This window comes from Ailuropoda melanoleuca, chromosome 20 (genome assembly GCF_002007445.2).
Source record: "Ailuropoda melanoleuca isolate Jingjing chromosome 20, ASM200744v2, whole genome shotgun sequence".
Taxonomy (NCBI): domain Eukaryota; kingdom Metazoa; phylum Chordata; class Mammalia; order Carnivora; family Ursidae; genus Ailuropoda; species Ailuropoda melanoleuca.
The window spans coordinates 6509792-6531314 of record NC_048237.1 but is presented as its reverse complement, the minus strand read 5'-3'; the positions used below and the strand labels follow the sequence as shown (position 1 = coordinate 6531314).

General features: G+C 35.2%; 1 long non-coding RNA gene across 1 annotated transcript in view; it reads right to left on the bottom strand.

The window, feature by feature from the left end:
• LOC117797237 overlaps positions 1-20963 on the bottom strand; it is a 61077-nt gene extending 40114 nt beyond the window's left edge. The window contains exon 1 of the long non-coding RNA XR_004622169.1: positions 20871-20963. This is a non-coding gene — a long non-coding RNA (uncharacterized LOC117797237). The remainder of the gene's footprint in view (positions 1-20870) is intronic.
• Positions 20964-21523: the final 560 nt, after the last annotated feature.

Sequence of the window (21523 nt, the reverse complement as noted above, 5' to 3'; positions counted from 1 at the left end):
AAGTCCCCTCTGGTACTGAAGCTGAGGGGTTTTGTGTCTTTCTCCAACCCAGCAGAACTACAGCCCTACTGCACTGGGTGGATGGAATTGGCCTCAGTCAAGTACGCTACATTGTTCTTACTCAAAGTTCAATAGTTTTTCAAGAATGCATTGATTTGTGTTTGGTCAATCTCTAGAGCCCTTAATGTTTGTTTTCAGCAGCACTGTTCAGTAGTTATAGCTGGTTTTTGGAAAGGGGATTTACCAACCCCTCACATATGTCATTCTACTTTTCCCTTCAAACAACTGAAGAGCTATCTAAAAATAAGTGTTCTTTGGGGCACCTGGTAGCTCAATCGGTTAAGTGTCTGCCCTCAGCTCAGGTCATGATCCTGGGTGTCCTGGGATAGAGCCCTGAGTCTAGCTCCCTGCTCAGCAGGGAGCATGCTTCTCCCTTTCCTGCTCCCCTTGCTTGTGTGCTTGCTCTCTCTCTCTGTCCAATAAATAAATCAAATATTTAAAAAAATAATATAAATAAATGAATAAATATAAGTGTTCTAATAATAATTTAAAAAATACTGTGACATTTTTATAGATTATATTTTTAAGTGAATTAAAACATCACTGTGAAGTATTTTCTCTTCTTTTATATCTATAAGTAACATAAGGAGCTGACGAGAAAGTGGGCCAGAGGTACATGTATAAATCCATTCCTCTATTTTTAAAGTTCATCTCTACCCAACAAAACATACAGTGCTATAGAATGGATGTAGCATTCTTACCCCACTAATCTTACATGAAACATAAAGCTCTTGTGTTTGAATTTGGACTATCCCAGTAGAATTGGGCATTCAATTATTTATTTAGGGGCTAATACAGTAGTGCTGTATTTCATGGTAAAAGCAGAAGAAAATCTTGAAGTGTAGCCTTGAGCTTCATGCTTAGTTTTGAGATGCCACCAAAATATTTCTTGACAAGAAACTCCATTCAATACCCCGATAAGCATGAATTTTCCCAGGTCAGAGTACAGGTTATCTCAACCTATTTACACTGGTCCAAGCATAACTTAAGATGCAATTTCTGTTGTATGTGATCTGAAATTCAATGCTACCTTTTAATATTTGATGGTAGATTTTCAGCATTTTCCTATACACATACGAAGAACAGATTTTTTTGTTCATGGTCTATTATTCATTGTGATCATTTGTATTTCAAAAAAATACAACAGAGATGTAAAGATAGTGAGTTTCAGAAATCAAAATTAAAACTTTATTTTGATAAAACAAGTTTATCTGTCACTAGTTATAATAAAATGTCTATGGACCAAGGATAAGTTCAAAATTTTGCTCAAATGGTCAGAGGTTTAAATAAAAACTAGAAACTTTTGCAGCTTATTTACGTAAACTTGCTCTTACTCTCCATGAAGAAGAAAAAACTAGTTCAATTCATTTAATCAAAACTCTTCATGATTCATCAGCAACCGAACAAGAAAATGCATAAGAGAAAAGCCACATTTGGATGGCTTTGAATTAGGAGTATTAACCAATAATTTAAAATGTAAACTAAATACACATAACAAGATACAAAAACGCATATTTCTCCACCCACCAATAACTATATATGAAAATATTATGCTGATATGGCTTTTGCAAAATGTTCTAACATTTTAGGAGTACATAAAAATTTGCTGATGTGATCAAACTAAAAATTTGCTAATTTTTGTATTAATTATCCACTCAAAGTCTTTTTATTTTCTGTCATACACGTTTAAACATAAAACCTAATTAATAAAAAAAGTAGAGTACAGAGATGTACTTTATACTAAATGCAGCCCAGCTGTAATAAGTGTTTGTCTCCCCCCAAAATCAATAAAATTATTATTTATCTCCTTACAACAAAATGTGTAATCAGAGGAAATTACTTTCACTTTTATCTATGCGATCAGAGTTAAATAAGGGGTTAAATCAAATATTGTGATCCAAGAATTTTATTGCTTAGAGTTGGCAGTTCCTTAATTTGTTAAATGGGATGATGCATGAAAATGTCTTTCTGGGGTGCTTCAAGCACAAATACCTTAACAAAACCTGTCCTTAACAGAAATGCGTTGTTACTATACAGAAATAGACATATATTACAAGTACATTATTCAAATAACTAATAATATGATAGCAAACATGGAAAGAGTACTTTCTTTATCAGGTAATCTAAAAGTACCTACCTCTAATTAACTCATTTCAGGCTTTCATTAATATTGTAATACTACAATTAATACCACAGTTAATATTTTTATCCATATTTTAAAGATGAGAAAATGGGGATGCAGAAGGATCACACAACTAGCAACTGACAGAAACAGAATTCAAACCTATGCAATTTACCTCTAATGACTATGCTCCACTACGGTGTACAGTATTTATATCCATTTTGCTAGGTTCTCAAATAATACGATAAATTATGTTATCAAGTAACAAATTTCTATTAATAGTGAACAATTTCTTCCTATTTCTCCTGGGATTGATATCAGAAGAGCCCATTTCACAGTTGAAATTCCTGGGGAAATACATGGAGAGATGGGGGACAGGGAAATATTAATTAATTTTTGATTCCATGGGATTAAATGATAAATGCTTACATCAAATTCGGTATGCTGGGAGGTGGAGGAACAAGACAAAGATAGAAGTAATTAAAGCTTTTTCACTGGCAGGTAAATTGGCTCCTCTCTATCTTATATCAAATAATTAAGTTTTACATATATAAAAACTGTAAGACTAAAATTCATGGAGAAAGATCGGGAGGGAGGAAAAATTTATAAAAATGTAATAGGGTATCCATGATCTTTTATTCCAATATATATTGGATAGTGTCTTTCTCAATAAAGAAATGAGTCTTGATGTTTGACACATAAGGCAATTCCCTGGGTTCAAAATCAATCACCTTTTTTTTTCTAAGAATCTGATAAAGACAAAAATGTTTAATTATAATTGCAAGAAATCCTCTATGGATTTTTGCAATGAATTAATCATGATCTGCTTTGAAGCAGAACATAGGAGCAAATGAACATCATCATGAATAGCAAGAAATATCCCAAATCTTTTTATTTTTGACCATTAAAATTTTTTAATTATAAATCTTCTATTTTAATATATGCATTTGAGAATGTCAATACTTAATTATATTCTCTCCACTAAAAAGCTGTAAAATTGATGTGTATAAACATCTTTTAAGAAAAATCAATGGATCTAATGTCAAGGGAATGAAATTTCAATGCATGAGACCTTTTATCTTTCCAATAGAATTGGCTCTAATGATATCTACTTAACAACACAAAAATTCTTTGATTAATAAAAAATATTTGCAAAGCCAGACAATCTTCTATAAAATAGAATAAAAATACTAAAATCAGACTGAAAATTAGAGACTTAAAAATAAAGCTAGATTGGAGATTATACTAACTTCATTTATACATGGTCTAAACTTTTGATATTTCTAGTTAATGAGCACTATTAATCTTACTACAGTTTCTAGTGTTTTCTCTGTATGTTGAAGCCAACTTTGGGTTTGTGTATTTTCCTTCCTTCCTTCCTTCCTTCCTTCCTTCCTTCCTTCCTTCCTTCCTTCCATCCATCCATCTCTATTTATCTATTCATATATCTGTCTGCAAGGGACAATTTTATGTGTCAACTTGTCTGGGCCACAAGGTACTCAGATACTCAGTTAAATATTATTCTGGGTGCTTCCATAAGGGTGTTTTTGAAAGAGTTCAATATTTAAACAAGCAAATTGACTTGGAGTAAATGACTGAGGAAAGCAGACTGCCCTTCCCAATGTGTGTGGGCCTCCTACAACCAACTGAAGGCCTGAATAGAACAAAAGTCTGATTCCCCAGTGAATAAAGGGAATTGTTCCTGCATGACTGCCTTCCAACTGGGCCTTAGATTTTCTTCCTGTATTTAGACTTAAACTGAAACATTAGCTCTTCCTGGATCTCAAGCTCACCGGCCTTTGCACTGGTACTACACCAGTAGCTCTTCTGGTTCTCTAGCTTATGGACTGAGATCTTGGGGCTTGTTAGCCTCCATTGTTGCATAAGATAATTCCTTATTATATATTTTTTATATATTATATATTATGTATAATATATATTTCCTATTGGTTCTGATTCCGTGGAGAACCCTAATTAATCTCCCTCTCCTTCATTTATCTATCTATACACATATATGTGTGTATGTGTGTGTGTGTGTGTGTGTGTGTGTGTGTGTGTGTGTGTTGTTTAAGTGAGAATCATTGTACATGTAAACTAAACTTTTTGGGCCTTTCTTAGTACAACTGAAAAGAGAAATTTGAGAACATTCAAGAATACTGCCTTTACTTGAGAAAATAAACTTCCATTTTGCCCATGATACGTTGGCTAATTTTATTTCTGGATATCTTCTCTGGAGATTTACACCCACACTATGTTGGCTAAGAATATTAGGTCGGAAGTCTGACAAACCCAGCTTTCAATCCAGGTCCTGAAATCTAGGTCCTAACACTTATTCCTTGGGTAAATTATTTGCCCCACCAAAACTCACTTTCCTCATCTACAGACTATTGGCAAAAAATTATCAGCTTCTATGGTATTAGATACTGTGTCTTGCACATGATAAATCTCAAAAAATGGTGTTTTCATTGATTATGTGGTTATTTTTTGTAAGTTCACAAAATCGTAATAAAAAGTATTCTGTGGGGTGCCTGGGTGGTTCAGTCAATGGTTAAGCATTTTCTTTCAGCTCAGGTCATGATCACAGGGTTCCTGGAATGAGCCAGGCATCAGGCTCCCTGCTCAGTGGCTAATCTGCTTCTCCCTTTCCCTCTGTCTCTCCCCCTGCCTCGTGCTCTCTCCCTTTCTCCTTTCTTTCTCTCTAATAAACTAACAAAATCTTTTTTTAAAAAAAGTGTTCTGTTAGACATTTCATCCAGTGAGTTGTCAGATAACCTATTATATTTACTTTTTCTTGCTCCAGACTCTATTATAATTGTATCAGAATTTCATTTTAAATCTTATTAAGATACCTCAACTTTTAAAAAATGATTTAACATATACATAAGTGGAAATATATGACAAGCATACCAATGTTTTGGGGAAGGGAGTGCTACATTCTTCTTTCACATTCAAAATCCACATATGATTTGAGAAGTAGACACCCAAATTCCTCCTTAGGTAAGTCATATTTCTTGGATGTCTCTAAACTCCTTTTTCCAATTGCACTAACAAGAGCCCAAAGATGTTAATCTCTCTAGATAGTGATGTATCCCTACAGTTAAAAATACATTGCCTGGGGGTGTCTGGCTGGCTCAGTTGGTTAAGTGCCTGCCTTTCCAGGGTCCTGAGATCAAGCCCTGCATCGGGCTCCCTGCTCAAGGGAGAGCCTGCTTCTCCCTCTGCTATCCCTCCCCACCCCTCACTCGTGCTCTCTCACGCTCTCTCTCGTTCTATCTCAAATAGATAAATTAATTTAAAAAATACATTGCCTGGGGGCACCTGGGTGATTTAGTGAGTTAAGTGTCTGCCTTTGGCTCAGGTCATGATCCCAGGGTCCTGGGATTGAGCCCCACATGGGGCTCCCTGCTCAGTGGAGAGCCTGTTTCTCTCTCTCCCTCTGCTGCTCCCCCGGCTCATGCTCTCTCTCTGTCAAATAAATAAATAATTTTATTTATTTATTTGACAGAGATAGAGACAGCCAGCGAGAGAGGGAACACAAGCAGGGGGAGTGGGAGAGGAAGAAGCAGGCTCATAGCAGAGGAGCCTGACGTGGGGCTCGATCCCATAACGCCGGGATCACGCCCTGAGCCGAAGGCAGACGCTTAACCGCTGTGCCACCCAGGCGCCCCTAATAAATAAATAAAATTAAAAAAAAATACATTGCCAGAAATTGTAATGGGTCATTGCTGTTGTCACCTGTCCCAGGGACCTAGATCTAGATAACTCTCAGAAAGGCCAACTGATGTTCATTGGGCTCAGACTGCAAGGCTCTCAAATGACTTATCCTTCCCAAAGGGCCCATCTGATGGTACAAAAATCAGTGAACAGAGATTGATATAACTTTAAATTAGCATCATATCATGATGTGTTTGATCTTATTTTATTTTTTTGGCTTTAGTTTGTCTTTGATCTTTCCAGTTCAGAGAAAAGCGCAGCCAATTTAACCCAATCTGTTCATACAATATATACTAAATAATTATTCTTTATTTAAAAAAAAAGGCAATGTATTTAGAAAATTGTTATAGCTTACTATACTTTCCTTTGTCTTTTTCCAAGAAAAAGTCATGTTAGTTATAAAGGATATTTCATAGGGCATATTTCATAGTCTCCTAGACATAGCACTGTGTTGTTGAAGGTGCTGATGGGTCATAAAGACAGTGTTCCATATGTCAAATTTACCTTCTCATCTCTTGGAGACCTGAGGGGATACACTTTACTAAATTCAAATGTCAGAGCTCTATTCTGCATCCCAGCATGACAGCTCAGCAGTACGCAATTGCACACTTAAGCAGAAATATCTGCCTGTACAGATTAATGGTCAGATTAATGGTATCTGTTTATTTTAAATAAATCTATCTTGAGGCAATGTCTCAAGTTGTTTGCCTAGTTAATACACAAGACGCCCTGGAGAAGCCTAGGATAAGCATAAAAGAAATAAAGGATTTTTAAAAAGTAATTATCTCTAGTCAATAATAATTAGTCAATGAGAAGATTGATTGGACAAAGGAAAAATCATGTCTTGATCTTTTTTTGAAACCTGAAAACATTAAGATTAGATTACTTTCTACTTGTTTTCAACTCATAAGCTTTTGGGATGTTTACCAATGTTTTCAGATATGATGTTTTGATAAATGATAAAATATTCCCTAGTAACTCATTTTGCGAAGATAACAGGAAGGAGCTCTGTTGACCCTTATTTAGCTCTTCCATGCCTATTTGAATCCATGTGTAGGAATATAACCAAATTCACCTCTGCAATGTCCTGATCAATTCAGAAATGTAATTTCAGCTCCTTTTGGAAAGGTGACCAATTGGTTTTGAAATGATAAATATAATTATCTCTTTGGTTCTCTTCCTATTTTCCTTCTCTGCAGGTTGCACACAATTGAACATCTTCACCCAAAAATTTTTTGCCTACTGAGTTTTTTTGGATGTCCTGGGAATTCTTCATCTCAGGCTTTTTTTTGTTTTGTTTTGTTAAGTAGGAGGAGGAAGAGAAGAAGTAGAAAAGGAGGAAGGTGAGAGGGGGAAGGAGGAGAAAAGAAGAAGGGAGTATTAGAAAGGGAAAATAACTAAAACAGATTGATCACCTTTTATATGCTATGTGGTTTACATATAATCCTATTTCATCATCACTGTCAGCTCTGTGCTTTTAAAGGTTTATTAGTTTGCAAGGGCTGCCATAACATAGTACTACAGATGAGGTGGCTTAAACAACACATTTATTTCCTCACAGTTCTGGAGACTAGAAGTCTAAGATCAAGGTGCTGGCAGGGTTGGTTTCTTCTAAGGGCCTCTCTCCTTGCTTGGTTGATGGCTGCCTTCTTCCTATGTCTTCACTTGGTTTTCTGTGTCTATCTATGTCTTAACCTCTTCTTATACGGGCACGAGTCATATTGGATTATGGCCTAAGTCATGTAAACTAATTTTACCTTAATTATCTCTCGAAAAATCCTATCTCCAAAAACAGTCACATTCTGAGGTACTGGGGGTTAGGATTTTAAGACATGAATTTTGGAGGGGACACAATTCAGATAGTAACAGGAGGGTTATATAGGAGGCAACTGAGGCTCATTGAGTTTAAGGGTGGGTCATACTCTCATGACATGAAGTGGTCATTTCAGAAATTTTCTCCCTATGAAATCAATAACACTGCCTACCATATTCTGCTTCCCACCTGGGTCTTACTCTTGTTTTGGTCATTAATTTCTGACCAAATGACCAAATGACTTTGAGAGAGTTCCTAAACATTTTTTTTTTTTTTTTTGCTCCTGTTCATTGTGCAAAATAAGAAAGCCAAGTTATATGGTATTTAAGGACTCTTGTAACTTTAACTTTCTTTGATAAAACAGCAATTGTTTTTTTGCCATAAGTCCCAATTTCTCAATAACATTGTAGAATCCTTTTGGGGTAAAACCAATGGTCACATTTTCACTCCACCAATAATTATAACAGTGCTGAGTTTATGATTAATTATTCAAATTAGAGCTTTTTAGTTCTCTATTATAATGGGGAAATGAAGGGTTTTCACTTTAAAATATATACTATATGCTGATTTTGTAAAAGCATCTAATGATTTCATCTAATAATTTCAGTCTAAATTAGCAATAGAGCAGCAGCTACAAAGGTAGAAAATTAGGAAAAATTATTGTAAACTGAAGAATTGTCATGTGATTACAATTATCTGGTTTCAATTCTTCATTGGATATGATATACAACTCCTTTTTTCCTTTTTTAAAAATGATTCCACACATTCATAACTGGACAATATAGAGCAAGCATGACAAAGAGGGCCTACAACCGATTTATTAAAGACATTCAGTTTTCAGGTTATGGAATATAATTATCCCACTTAGCACAGGCCCAATTTAAATTTCACTGTCATGTCATCTGTGATTTCTTGAGGTTGGAGAAATTTAAGCGTAAATTGTATTGTTGTAATGCTATATATATGTTTTACCTGTGTAAGTATTAGCCTCTTGAATTTCATTTATTTTAAAATAATAAACAACTCATTTCCTTGAAGACATTTCATTAAAAGTTTTCTTTAGGTTAACATAATTAATATATATTCAAATATTTTCCACCTTCAAATTTTACATGTAGAATTAATATTGATATAATATCCCATCAGTGACCCATTACATGGTTTTATGTGGTCTATTTCTTAACTAGTAAAAAATGTAAATTTTCATTATCTCTCTGGTGGAAAACACGAATATATTTAGGAGTAAAATTGTGTTAGAATTTTTGTCTTTTAACTTAAAAAAAAAAGCACATTATGGTCTGAATGTGTCCCTCCAAAATTCATATGTTGCAATCCTAACCCTCAGAGTTTAGGAGGTGGGGACTTTGGGGGAGTGCTTCAGCTGTGAGGGTAAACCCTCACGAATAGGATTATGCTCTTATAAAAGAGGCTCCAGAGAGATCTCGCATCTCTGCCGCCATGTGAGGACATAGGGAAAAGTTTCCAGCTCTGCACCAAAAAGAGGATCCTCACCGGAAGGTGACCATGTCAGTGACTGATCTTGGACCTTCCAGCTTTCAGAACCATAAGCAGTACGTTTCTGTTGTTTGTAAGCTATCCTATCTGTGGTATTTTGTTAGAGCAGCCCAAACACTAACCACAGCCCTCTTACCATCAATACACTCTTCAAATCCATTACGTGACCCTCAACAACTGTTTTGCATTATTATGCCTGTAATGATGTTGAATAGAAATGACCTTTTTGTCAATAGTAAGCTAGACGGATACAGTTTATTTATCTGCAGGAGTATTAGGCTTTTTAAGACTGACTGCACAACCATTTTATGACTCTGTAAAAGAATGTATTATTCTTAACCTTGACCTATAGTGTAAAGATCTTTCACACAGCAAAGGTGCAATTTCTTTTTAAGGAACTCCTCAGTGATGTTATCTCTAGAAGCTGTCATTCACCCTTATAAGGAAAATAAGTGTAAAGTTAACTATATTATATTTCACATAAGTGAAAGTGTGAATCTTCTAAAATTCATGTTCTTACTTTTGTAAAGATGAATATCAGTTTTTCCTAAGACAATAGTGTTTAATGTTTAAATCACTTTTCATTGCTTAAAGTGTATTCTATGCAAAATATGTGATTGTTTCATAGATATTTCATAGTTCAAGAAAGAATAAATATATTAAAACGTATTTGAGAACAGATGTTTTGCTATGTCGATTTTAAAACATTTCTAAATTTCAAAGTATTGGCCTCTAATTTTCACATGCACAGTCATACTAAAATGAACATTAATCATTGCCAATACTTCTTCTTGCTTAAAATATAATTTATTTTTGTTTTAGCCTCATTCTTAAGATTTTAAAATATGAGAATTACACTTCTTTGCCCAGATGACATAATAATTACATACGAAACTACTTTGTATGACAATCAAGAAACCTAAAATTCTGAAGTGGAAAATTATCTCCATTTTCTCTTGTTATTTATTCTGCTTGACCTATAATTTGCTTTTTTGAATGCCTCATGTAACACAATATCTAACCATCTCAGACATAACAAATCTCTCATACAATAGGAATATTTTAATAACATCAATATGACAGTGCTTGATAATGAGCACGCACTTTTCAAATTACTTATAGATGGTATTTTCTGCCAGGGTCTGTTCTCTCTTTTATTGTTATTACTATTCTTGTTGTTTGTTTTTTTGCTTTGAAAGGTATCTTAAGGGATGCTTGGGTGGCTCAGGGGGTTAGGCGGCTGCCTTGGGCTCAAGTCATGATCCTGGGGTCATGGGATCAAGTCCCACATGTGGCACCTTGCTCTGTGGGGAACCTGCTTCTCCCTCTGCCTGCTGCTCCCCCTACTGTGTGCTCTCTCTATCACAAATAAATAAATAAAATCTTTTTTTAAAAAAAGGTATCTTAAAATTCTTTCTTATACTAGATTAAAATCACTCTCATTACTTCCATACATTTTTTTCTTTCTTTACTTTTACTAAAGAGTAAGTATAATTCTCTCCCAAGTATCTCCAAATAGCTGTTATTAAATTGAGAAATATTTATTCTAGAGAATAATCATTTCTAGTTTTTTTTTTAACAATCCATTCCCTCACTCCTCCCAAAATATGTTAGAATACCTTTTGTTCAATAGCAGTCTGGGATACTGTTATACCCCTTAAAATATAGTGCTTAGAAGTGACAGGACTATCTTAGAAATGTATGAGAATAAGGAAAAACTTTTCTTCTTTAAAGATAATGTAATTAAATTACATTAAAACTTTTTTAATTAAATTAAAACTTTTTTAAAAAGTAGCATCAGTATTCTGGGTTTAAATTTGTTTATTTTTTATTTATTTTTTTAAAAGACTTTATTTATTTATTTGACAGAGATAGAGACAGCCAGCAAGAGAGGGAACACAAGCAGGGGGAGTGGGAGAGGAAGAAGCAGGCTCATAGCGGAGGAGCCTGATGTGGGGCTCGATCCGTAACGCCGGGATCACGCCCTGAGCTGAAGGCAGACGCTTAACCTCTGTGCCACCCAGGCACCCCTAAATTTGTTTATTTTTAATTAAAACTGCTTTTTGTATTTGGTTTGTCATTTGATTACATGTGCAGTTTGTTGAGAACTTGAAGAGTTTATTTATGGGGAACTGAATATGAAACTTTATTTATATCCCTCTTGAATTTTATATCCTGTAACCAATTTATCTTTCTAGCTTGTGAAAAACCTTTCAAAAACCTCTAATTGTAACGTATTATCACTTTGAGTTTCATTCCACTGTGACAATAATTAGGAATACTAGTAAATACTATAGTTCAGTTTTCTTCCAGGCTTATGATAAGATTATGATAAGATTACTCTCCCTGAAGTCTGGAAGTTAAGTGCATTCTTGTGATTTGCTTCGTCCCATAAAATGTAGCCAACACGTCCAATGTGAGTTTTCAAGGCAGCTTTGTTCAGAGACCCAGTCTGATGGTGGTCTATCTTGACACATGCACATTTCTTCCTGGTGGGGAAAGTATGAGGGAAGTCTCGCCTATTCTTAGACTTAGCAATTATATGTTGCCCAGAAATGATACAAATACTTTATGTATCTCATTGCCCAAAGGAAGTCACACAGCCACATCTAATTTCAAATTGGTGGGGTATTTCAATTATCTGTTAACAATTCAGTGTAATCACCAAATTCTTTTAAAACCTCCTCCACATAACAGTAGAGAAGCTTCAAACTATATTTTCCTAGAATCTTCCTTTAGAAAGCAGGAGAGCAGCAGAGGTCGTTATTCCCTGGAAGTGATTACAAGCACACAAGTGAGCAGATATGAGATTCACAGCTGCTTTGGGGTGAGAATTGAGAACAACCACTACCCAGCTGCCAGCTGACACAGTGGTGGGAGATTTCCTAGAAATTCCTTTAAAAAGGCTGTAATTTCCACTTTGTTTTTGATAAACACCTTCTTCAGTATGTCATGCCAGGGGTTCAGCTCTGCTTCCCTAAACTTATGGTGGCAACTTCTCTGCCTTTTCATAAACACTTCCCTGTGTTTTGCTGCCTTATTCCTTCCACATTTAAAAGAAACCTCAATTTCTTTGCTACTTTATATTCAGAATACTTACAAGGTAGAAAGTGTTCCAGATGGCAGCATAAAAGGACCCTGAGCTCACCTCCCTTGTGCGCTATTGGTGGGAATATAAACTGGTGCAGCCACTGTGGAAAACAATATGGAGTTTCCTCAAAAAATTAAAAATAGAACTACTATATGATTCAGCAATACCGCTTCTGAATATTTCCCCCCCCAAAAAAAATGCTTCTTAAAAAAGACCTAATTGAAGACATAAATCCATTGGAAAATACAGTATGTTCATCAATTAGAAGTCTTGATATGTTAAGATGAAAACTTCCCCCAAACTGATCTACAGACTTAATCAATTCCAATCAAAATTCCAGCAGCTTTTTTTTTTTAAAGATTTTATTTTTATGTGACAGAGCGACAGCCACAAGCAGGGGGAGTGGGAGAGGAAGAAGCAGTCTCCCAGCAGAGGAGCCTGATGTGGGGCTCGATCCCAGAACGCCGGGATCACTCCTTGAGCTAAAGGCAGATGCTTAACAACTGCGCACCCAGGTGCCCCCCCCAGCAGCTTTTTTTTTTTTTTAAAGATTTTATTTATTTATTCTACAGAGATAGAGACAGCCAGGGAGAGAGGGAACACAAGCCGGGGAGTGGGAGAGGAAGAAGCAGGCTCATAGCGGAGGAGCCTGATGTGGGGCTCGATCCCGTAACGCCGGGATCACGCCCTGAGCCGAAGGCAGACGCTTAACCGCTGTGCCACCCAGGCGCCCCCCAGCAGCTTTTTTTTAAACTGACCAGCTGATGCTAAAGTATATATGGCAATGGAAAGGCAAAAAAGAATCAAAGACACATTTGATGAAGAACAAAGCTGGGGGCGCCTGGGTGGCACAGTGGTTAAGCATCTGCCTTCGGCTCAGGGAGTGATCCCGGCGTTCTGGGATCGAGCCCCACATCAGGCTCCTCTGCTGGGAGACTGCTTCTTCCTCTCCCACTCCCCCTGCTTGTGGCTGTCGCTCTGTCACATAAAAATAAAATCTTTAAAAAAAAAAAGCTGCTGGAATTTTGANTGTCTCTCTGTCAAATAAATAAATAAAATCTTAAAAAAAAAAAAAAGAACAAAGTTGAAGAACATAGACCACCAAATATCAAGACTTACTTTATTTAATTTTATTATTTTTAAAAAATTTATTCATTTTAGAGAGAGAGAGAGCATATGCACAGGAGCAAGGGAGGGGCACATGGCAAGAATCTCAAGCACACCCCTGCTGAGCACAGAGCTGGTCCAGGGGCTCCATCTCATGAACCTGAGATTATGACCTAAGATGAAATCAAGTGTCAGAGGCTTCACCAACTGAGCCACACAGGTGCTACTCAAGACTAATTTCAAAGATAATTAAACAGTGAGGTATTGGTGCAAGGGGAGGCAGATAGACCAACACAACATAACAGAGAGTTCCGAAACAGACCCATTCATATCTGATCACCAGAATTATGACAAAGCTATTCCTATAGCACAGGAAGGAAAGGATGACTTTTTCAACAAGTTTACCACAGTAATTGGTTCTCCATACAAATGTAACTTTATCTAATGCCATATACAAAAAAAAAAAATATGGATTATAAAATTAATTTGGAGTAACCCAATTATGTTTGTAGAAGATAGATGGAATACTTCCCTAACATTGGGCTAGGTAAAGGTTTTATGAATAGGCTAGAAAAACATTAAAGACATTAATCATAAAGGATCTGGCCAATAAATTGTACTTTGTTAAAAGGCAATTTCTTTTCTTTTTTTTTAAAGATTTTATTTATTTATTCGACAGAGATAGAGACAGCCAGCGAGAGAGGGAACACAAGCAGGGGGAGTGGGAGAGGAAGAAGCAGGCTCACAACAGAGGAGCCTGACGTGGGACTTGATCCCATAATGCCGGGATCACACCCTGAGCCGAAGGCAGACGCTCAACCGCTGTGCCACCCAGGCGCCCCTAAAAGGCAATTTCTGTTCTTCAAAGATACTATTAAGAAAGTGAGACTGCAAAGGAAGAAATGGGGGACGATATCTTCCGTATGTATGTAAGTAAAAGGACTCATCCAACCATAGATCCTCATATATCTATATCCTCATATAGACATAGATATGCTTATTTTAAATGTAGGTATCATTTATATACTACTTAGTTACATAACCTGTTCATTTTTAAAGTATGATCTAAACCTCAAAAATCCACTAAGAATACAAATATCTAAAATAAATTAATAAATTTTATTTCTATCGCTCTAAATATTTTGTTACAATTTATTTATTTTTAAATTTTGTTATTATATACTTGAACTTTTTCAAATATTTGAAATAGGAATGAATATTATGGCCTAACTCTTTAAGTTGATAACACATGTACTAGTTAAAAGCTAACTATCTGGAAAGTTAAGGAAAAAACTATTTTCATTAGGATGAATTTGGCAAACATGTTTTGTTTTCAGGTATCTTCTGAACGTATTTTGAATCATAACCAATCTTACAGTTCAAATTGAACAAAAAGAGACAATACTGGGTTTTTATTTTAAAAACATATAGTAAAATTACAAAAGAAATGCTATTCCAAATATGAAAACTATACTTATGTCTAGGTTTTCTTAGTATTTTTAAGACAAGAAAAATGCCTACAATAATATCAGAATAGCCAGTTCCACAAAAGTTGTATTTAATCTTAACAACTATATAACATAGGTAAGGGAAGTACCAAGGGTACATGTAATAAGAAGTATGCTTTATGTTGAAAATTTTAAAACAATATGAAGACCAACTGAAAGAAAGTCTTGGCAGTTTTAAACAGTGTCATTGATAGAACACTGCTTCTCTGCATGGTAGCCGACGACTTACATTGCCCTTCTCTTGTGATGCCACTGCTGGGTGCAACCCATTTTGCATGGAAAATCGGGATAATAAATATATGGTAAGTCCACACAAATTCAACTATCAGATCTAAACTAATTTATTTATTTTATTTGTATGAAGCAAAGAAAATGATTATTTTGAACAAGCCTACTATAACTCCAAAATGAATATTTTTCTTTAATCACAATCATACATATCAGAAATACAGACTTTCCAACTTAAATCATCAAAATCCATGAGTGTAACAGCTGAGTAGCTAAAAATTCAATTTAGAATTGTTTCATAGTGGTTTGTTAGCCTGTTTGTTTACTCTTCACTGGAAACATATTTAACTGTATGAGATGTCATGAGAATGACTGTTGGACACATGGTGGTTTAGAATGAATTTGTATTTATTTATGTTCAAAATGTTTTTGAGCTTAAAGTCCACCCACCCCATTAGAAGAAAAAAAACTAAACTTGAAAGAGTTAAGAAAATATAATTAATCATATATGCATATGCATTAATCTGACAAATTCATATTACTCAGTCTTCTGAAACTTTAATAATGAAAATTTCTAAAACTTCAAATGCATTAACTGCAAATGTGTGTGTGTGTGTCGTACACTGAAAGAGATGACTTGAGGTCTTGATATTGCAAAGAATTTTTGTTGTCCATTAGAAATGCATTTAGCAATAAGACTTAGTTGTTAATACATACATTAAAATGTTAAAATCTAAAAATATACACCATTAATATCCACTGTTAGGTTATTTGTAATCCTTGTTAATACTTTGCCTAATGTAAAATGTATTTTATATCAGGGCAATATATAAGCCCATAAGGAAATTTTATATCTGATTTAGAAACTACTCACTCAGGCTTCACCTTTTAAAAATACCGTTTTGCTGCTAAGGAATATAGTAAATTACAATATTATTGAAGTATAAGGATAATTAATTCATTAGATTATTTCATAAGAAGTCATTTTTTTTCTTAGCAACTTTTTTTAATAAGAATTTTCAGTTTTGATTTATTTGAGGAAGCATTTTATTTGCTTCACAAGGGCAAAAGTGAAGGTAAATGAATAATTTATTTGTAAATATTATGATATGATGCTTTTAAATGATTTTGTATTAGTTCACTCTGTACTTCTAATGTTGCCTTTTTATTTTTTGCCTTTTTAATTGTTTGTTTTGTTCACTGAAGTAAATGTCAACAATGTATTACTTAGAATAATTAACATGGAAAGAATTATATTTCCTACCAGTGGAAATGTCTGGATTATCATGCACTTTAATTCATTTTCATGAATATAATTACACTGCAAATAGGTTGAATATCTCCATCAGATGAAAAGTTTTCTAGTTGAATTCACAGGAACAATTACAGAATGTTGACATCTAGCCCACATCTTGAAAATAGTTTAAAAAATATCAGACCAGAAGTTTCTGGTGGAGGACGGAAAAACATTTACAACCTAAGGGAACTGAAGAATCAACCACAAGAAACTATTTTCACAAGCCCGTCACACAAATTTAAAAACATTGAAAATCAAACTTGGGGGTGGGGGCGGGGGTGGGGAGTGAGGCAAACCAACGCTATCAAATTCAAAGAATTGCAAATGAAAAGTCTATTGCCAGTTTAATTAATCTGCTGAAACACACTAATCATTATATGAAAGATACTATTTTAATTAAGAGTAGGTCAGTATATTCATTATTGGAATTTACTTCAGGGATTCATATATAAACATGAAAATCTAAAGTTGGTAGAAAGTTGAAAAATGCCAGCTACTGAGTGATGGATGCAAGGATCTATAACAGTACAAGACAGAAAAGAGAATCTTGATACTAAATCCACTTAACTTTAATCCATTTATATGTTATTCTTCTAAACCTGTTATTACTATTTTTAAACCCCTATTTTTATTTATTTATTTTTAAAGATTTATTTATTTGAGGGGGTGCAGAGGGAGAGGAAGAGAGAAACTCAAGGGGACTCCATGCTAAGCATGGAGCCTGACACAGGGCTCGATCTCACAACCCTGAGATCGCGACCTGAGCTGAAACCAAGGGTTGGATGCATCACCGACTGTGTCACCCAGGCACCCCTAAATCCCTACTTTAAAGTATGTATTTAATATTTTTTTCAGACAAGTTTTACTCTATTTTGTCTTTCTAGTCTCTTTTAGGTAATGATGTGGAAATGTTGGGGTTTAGAGCTGATGGCCAAGAAAGAATTCTTGAGATGTTTCCGGAGCAAAAAGGTGGTTTTATTAAAGCACAGGGACAGAACCCATGAGCAGAAACGGCTGATCTGGGACTGTGAGGAGCAACTGATCATAGACCAAGGAGTTGGGGGAGGTAAAGACAAGGGAATTTTCCAGAAAGATTTTAACATGCTGAAGAATGCTCCCAGGATCCTGGAGGCCTAGCTACTGTCAAGCTAAGGTTGTTTTCCCCCTAGCAAAGCATTAACATTAAGACAGTTGGGAGTGTCCTGGAGGAATGTTATACTCTGCCTGCCTCAAGTGTTTGTCAATGGACAGGAGGTTATAAGAAAATATAATTTTATCTACATTTCTTTTGCCTTTGTTCCCCCCATCAGGTAACTTCCATTTTTCTGTCTGATCATTGTGTCCTCTGTCTCTGGAAGTGTTTCAACCACAATCAGTGTCTATTGGAGACATTGTTGAGGAAACTCATGAATCGCAGGCTCCTCAGATGCCCCAAAACTCTGACGTTCTATGAAATACAGATTATAGTGTGTCTACAATACTGATTTCCTGGGGAGAAGTTTTCATTGGTAAAAATAGGTATAAGTACTTGCTTTAGGTAAGTTAGAGTGCTGAGAATAGCAAATAACCAAAGGAATAAATTTACTGTTGAGTAATAAAATCAAAATCTCTCTGAGAATATAAATCTGATCATTTGTGGATAATATGCTACAATATTTACAGAATAAAGTCTCAGGGAATATAAACTAAAACATACTTGCAGTGTTCCAGTACTTAGAAAGCCAGGACAAAACCAAGCCTTCTGTTTCACCATCAAATAAATTCACATTTCCGTGCAATGACTTTCTGAACAAAAAGTAGCGATTAAAAATAAGGTCTCCACATAGAAAGGGACTCTTGGAGGTGGTCACTAATGCTATGGCCAATAGTCAAACGCCAAGTCAAAAGCTATTTGTGGGTCAGTTTAGGTAAATTTTTATAAATAGTTTAAAAAACCAAAGGATGAAATAAAACATTATAAAAGAATTGAATCACATATAACTGGAATAAGTACTGCTTCACAAAACAAATTTTGCATATGAATACGTCTACGACAGTAATATATATGTGTATATACCATCACATTATAAATAGCATTCTTTTCTTTTTTTTTTAAGATTTTATTTATTTATTCGACAGAGACAGCCAGCGAGAGAGGGAACACAAGCAGGGGGAGTGGGAGAGGAAGAAGCAGGCTCATAGCGGAGGAGCCTGATATGGGGCTCGATCCCATAACGCGGCGATCACCCTGAGCGGAAGGCAGACGCTTAAGGACTGCGCCACCAAGGCGCCCCTATAAATCTCATTCTTATTGTGAGTCATAGTCTTGACATTTGAAAGCAGTTGTGTTATTGTTTTGACAATGTGGCTCGACAGATATTGAATAAATTTAAGAATTGTTTTAATAACAGTATTTATAATGTTTTGACATCGTGCAAAATGGCACAGGAAGGTCAACCAGGTAGGTGCTGTGGTTATATAAGCACAAAAAATTGATAATAAATTAAACAAAAGTTATTTTAAGGAGAGAAGAAGTAGTTTGAAGACTAGGGAAAGAAAGAATAAAATGAAGTAAATTGCTTAGCAAATTCAGAAGAATTGGAAACGTGATGATGGTATTAAAGATAATAAAGATATTTAAAAGTGTAATGAAAAAACAAATTCTCAAAACGTGTTTTTGTAAATGTAACAGAATCACATAAGGAGTTGACAATTAAAATGCAAAGATTGGGGATTCCTGCCAAAGTATTTATTTCAAATCTCTAGAGATGCAGCCCAGGAAAATGTAGTTTTAATGAATACCTCAAATGAGCCTTATGCACACCAAAATTTAAGAACAGCTTCTTAATATTCTAACTTAAAAATATCGCCTTTCATCAACTCTGAAAATTTCACTGAGAGAATGATTTAACTATGAGCCACCTCACAATTTTCTTACAAAGGCTGTTATGTCTTTAGCATTGCAAGAGAAAAAATAAAATGGCATGAAATGCATTCTGATGAAATTCTGAATATTATAATAAGAGTACATTCATATCAAATGTATCTGGTATTGGAATTTTTATGACTACCTAGGACAACATCATGTTCCTGAATTCTAATGCCATAGGGTAAGAATAGGATATGATAGAAAATTAATTCCAGCAATTGTCAATCTCATACTTCTTCTAAAGTACACACTTTGATGTTTACTTATTGGGATGCAAAAAGGACTATGGAAGTATTGAGAGCCACTTGGTATTTCAAAAGAGAATTAAACATCATCTAGTTAAAAGTTCTGGTTGATTATTCGTAGGCAATGCACTGCAATTAGCATTTAAATAATTCAATGTTAGAAACCATTTTCTCTGAGATTAACAATGATTCATTCCTACACGCTGTGTTTTTAATCAAAGAGGTGAAAGGTATAGAGCATGGGACAGGAACAAAGACGTCTAGTTACAAACTCACTCTTGCAATTTGCTAGTAACGTGCTTGCCTGCATGTTTACAAGGAACTCAAATGTGGTGTGCTGCCTATTCAGACCTTAATGAGAATGTAAATGAAGGATTATTGGTTTCACCAGCAGATGATATTTCTTTAGAAATATTGCCTGAACCTCACTCTATTATTTCCCAACTTCCAAAAAAATCTGTACAATAATGCACCTCATTAATGATATTGTCATTGTCATTTAGGAAACATGTGGAGACCTGCAAAGTCATTATTAATTATAGCCACATGCATCAAAGCAGAAACACTCAAATTCATCACTGTATTTCTTAATTAGCTGAAAAATCAGTCCCATTTTGTCAGATTTCTCTGAAAATAACCCTATTATTTTTTTTTATTAAGGATCAATTACTTTTTTTTTTCAAAATGGACATTGATCAGAAGAATCATAATATACTTTTCAACACAAACTGCTCAATTTATTCCAGCCCAAATTGTCTCATCTAAAAGAACATGGTAACTACCACAATAGCAAGGAGTTCCCCCCGCCCCGGCTCTGTCTCTATTAAAATGGTCTGATTGCCCCTTGTCCATTTCTAAATGATAGATAATATCCTCTCCTTTTTTGCTTTTCTTGTCTATTATGTCCTTTATAGAAAACCTAAAATGAGGCATTTCCTGCAAGCCTGCAGAGAGAGAAGACTGAATAGGAAGCTGAAAGGGAGTATAGAGACCAGGATAAAAGGCAGTTATTAAATTTGTGAACTCTATCAGAAGACAAGAAAATAAACTGTACCACTGGCTGGAAGGGTAGTGAAGTATGACATTTCATTTTTATGCAGGTCCCAGCATGATAGAAGTAACACATTGAAGAACACTGTAAAAAAGCAGTTAGTGCATTCATTGAATGCCAGCATGGCTCCTCTGCTGTTCTTTGGTTGATCCCTTTCTGTGTCTTTGTGGAACAGTAGTTCAGAGATTCATATATATGAGATCAGACTCACCATCAACCCTTTGTGAATTTTTATGATGAGAAGCCCGAAGCACATTCTATGTAATTCCATGAAATTCAGATCCGGGTGCGCTTTATTTTCTCCCACATTTTTCTCTTTCAATGTCTGAATGAAGTCTCAGTCTTTCTCTCTCCCTTTTTCTCTCTCTCTCCCCCTCTCCCCCCACCCTCTCTGTCACACACACAGCCTCATAGAATAGGGGGTGTACATCATGTTCTTATGTGAAGAATTCTTAGACGTTTAATGGATATTTTTTACTTTAGTTCATAAAAATAGTTTGAAACAATATTTCTCATTCACTCTAGTTCTTTTAGATGTCACACAAACAGGTATTAGACAAATAAGCAAGTGTGATATCTCTTTTACTTACATATTCATAACTTGTTATAAAACTGTTCAATACATTTTATTTATTTTTCCTCTTTTCTTTTCACAAATCTGATTTCTAGTCTCCATGTTTACCAAATTTGGATGAAATCTCGAGTAGGACTTACTGCTTTTTAGATACTATTTGATGAGGGAGCAGAAGGCCAGCTAAGGGCAAAGGACAAGCAAACACCCTGCAACCCCCACTCCCCCCAGGTGGGATCTGTGTAACATTCCTCAGGCACTCCTGGCTGCCCTAAAGCTAAGGGAATGAACAA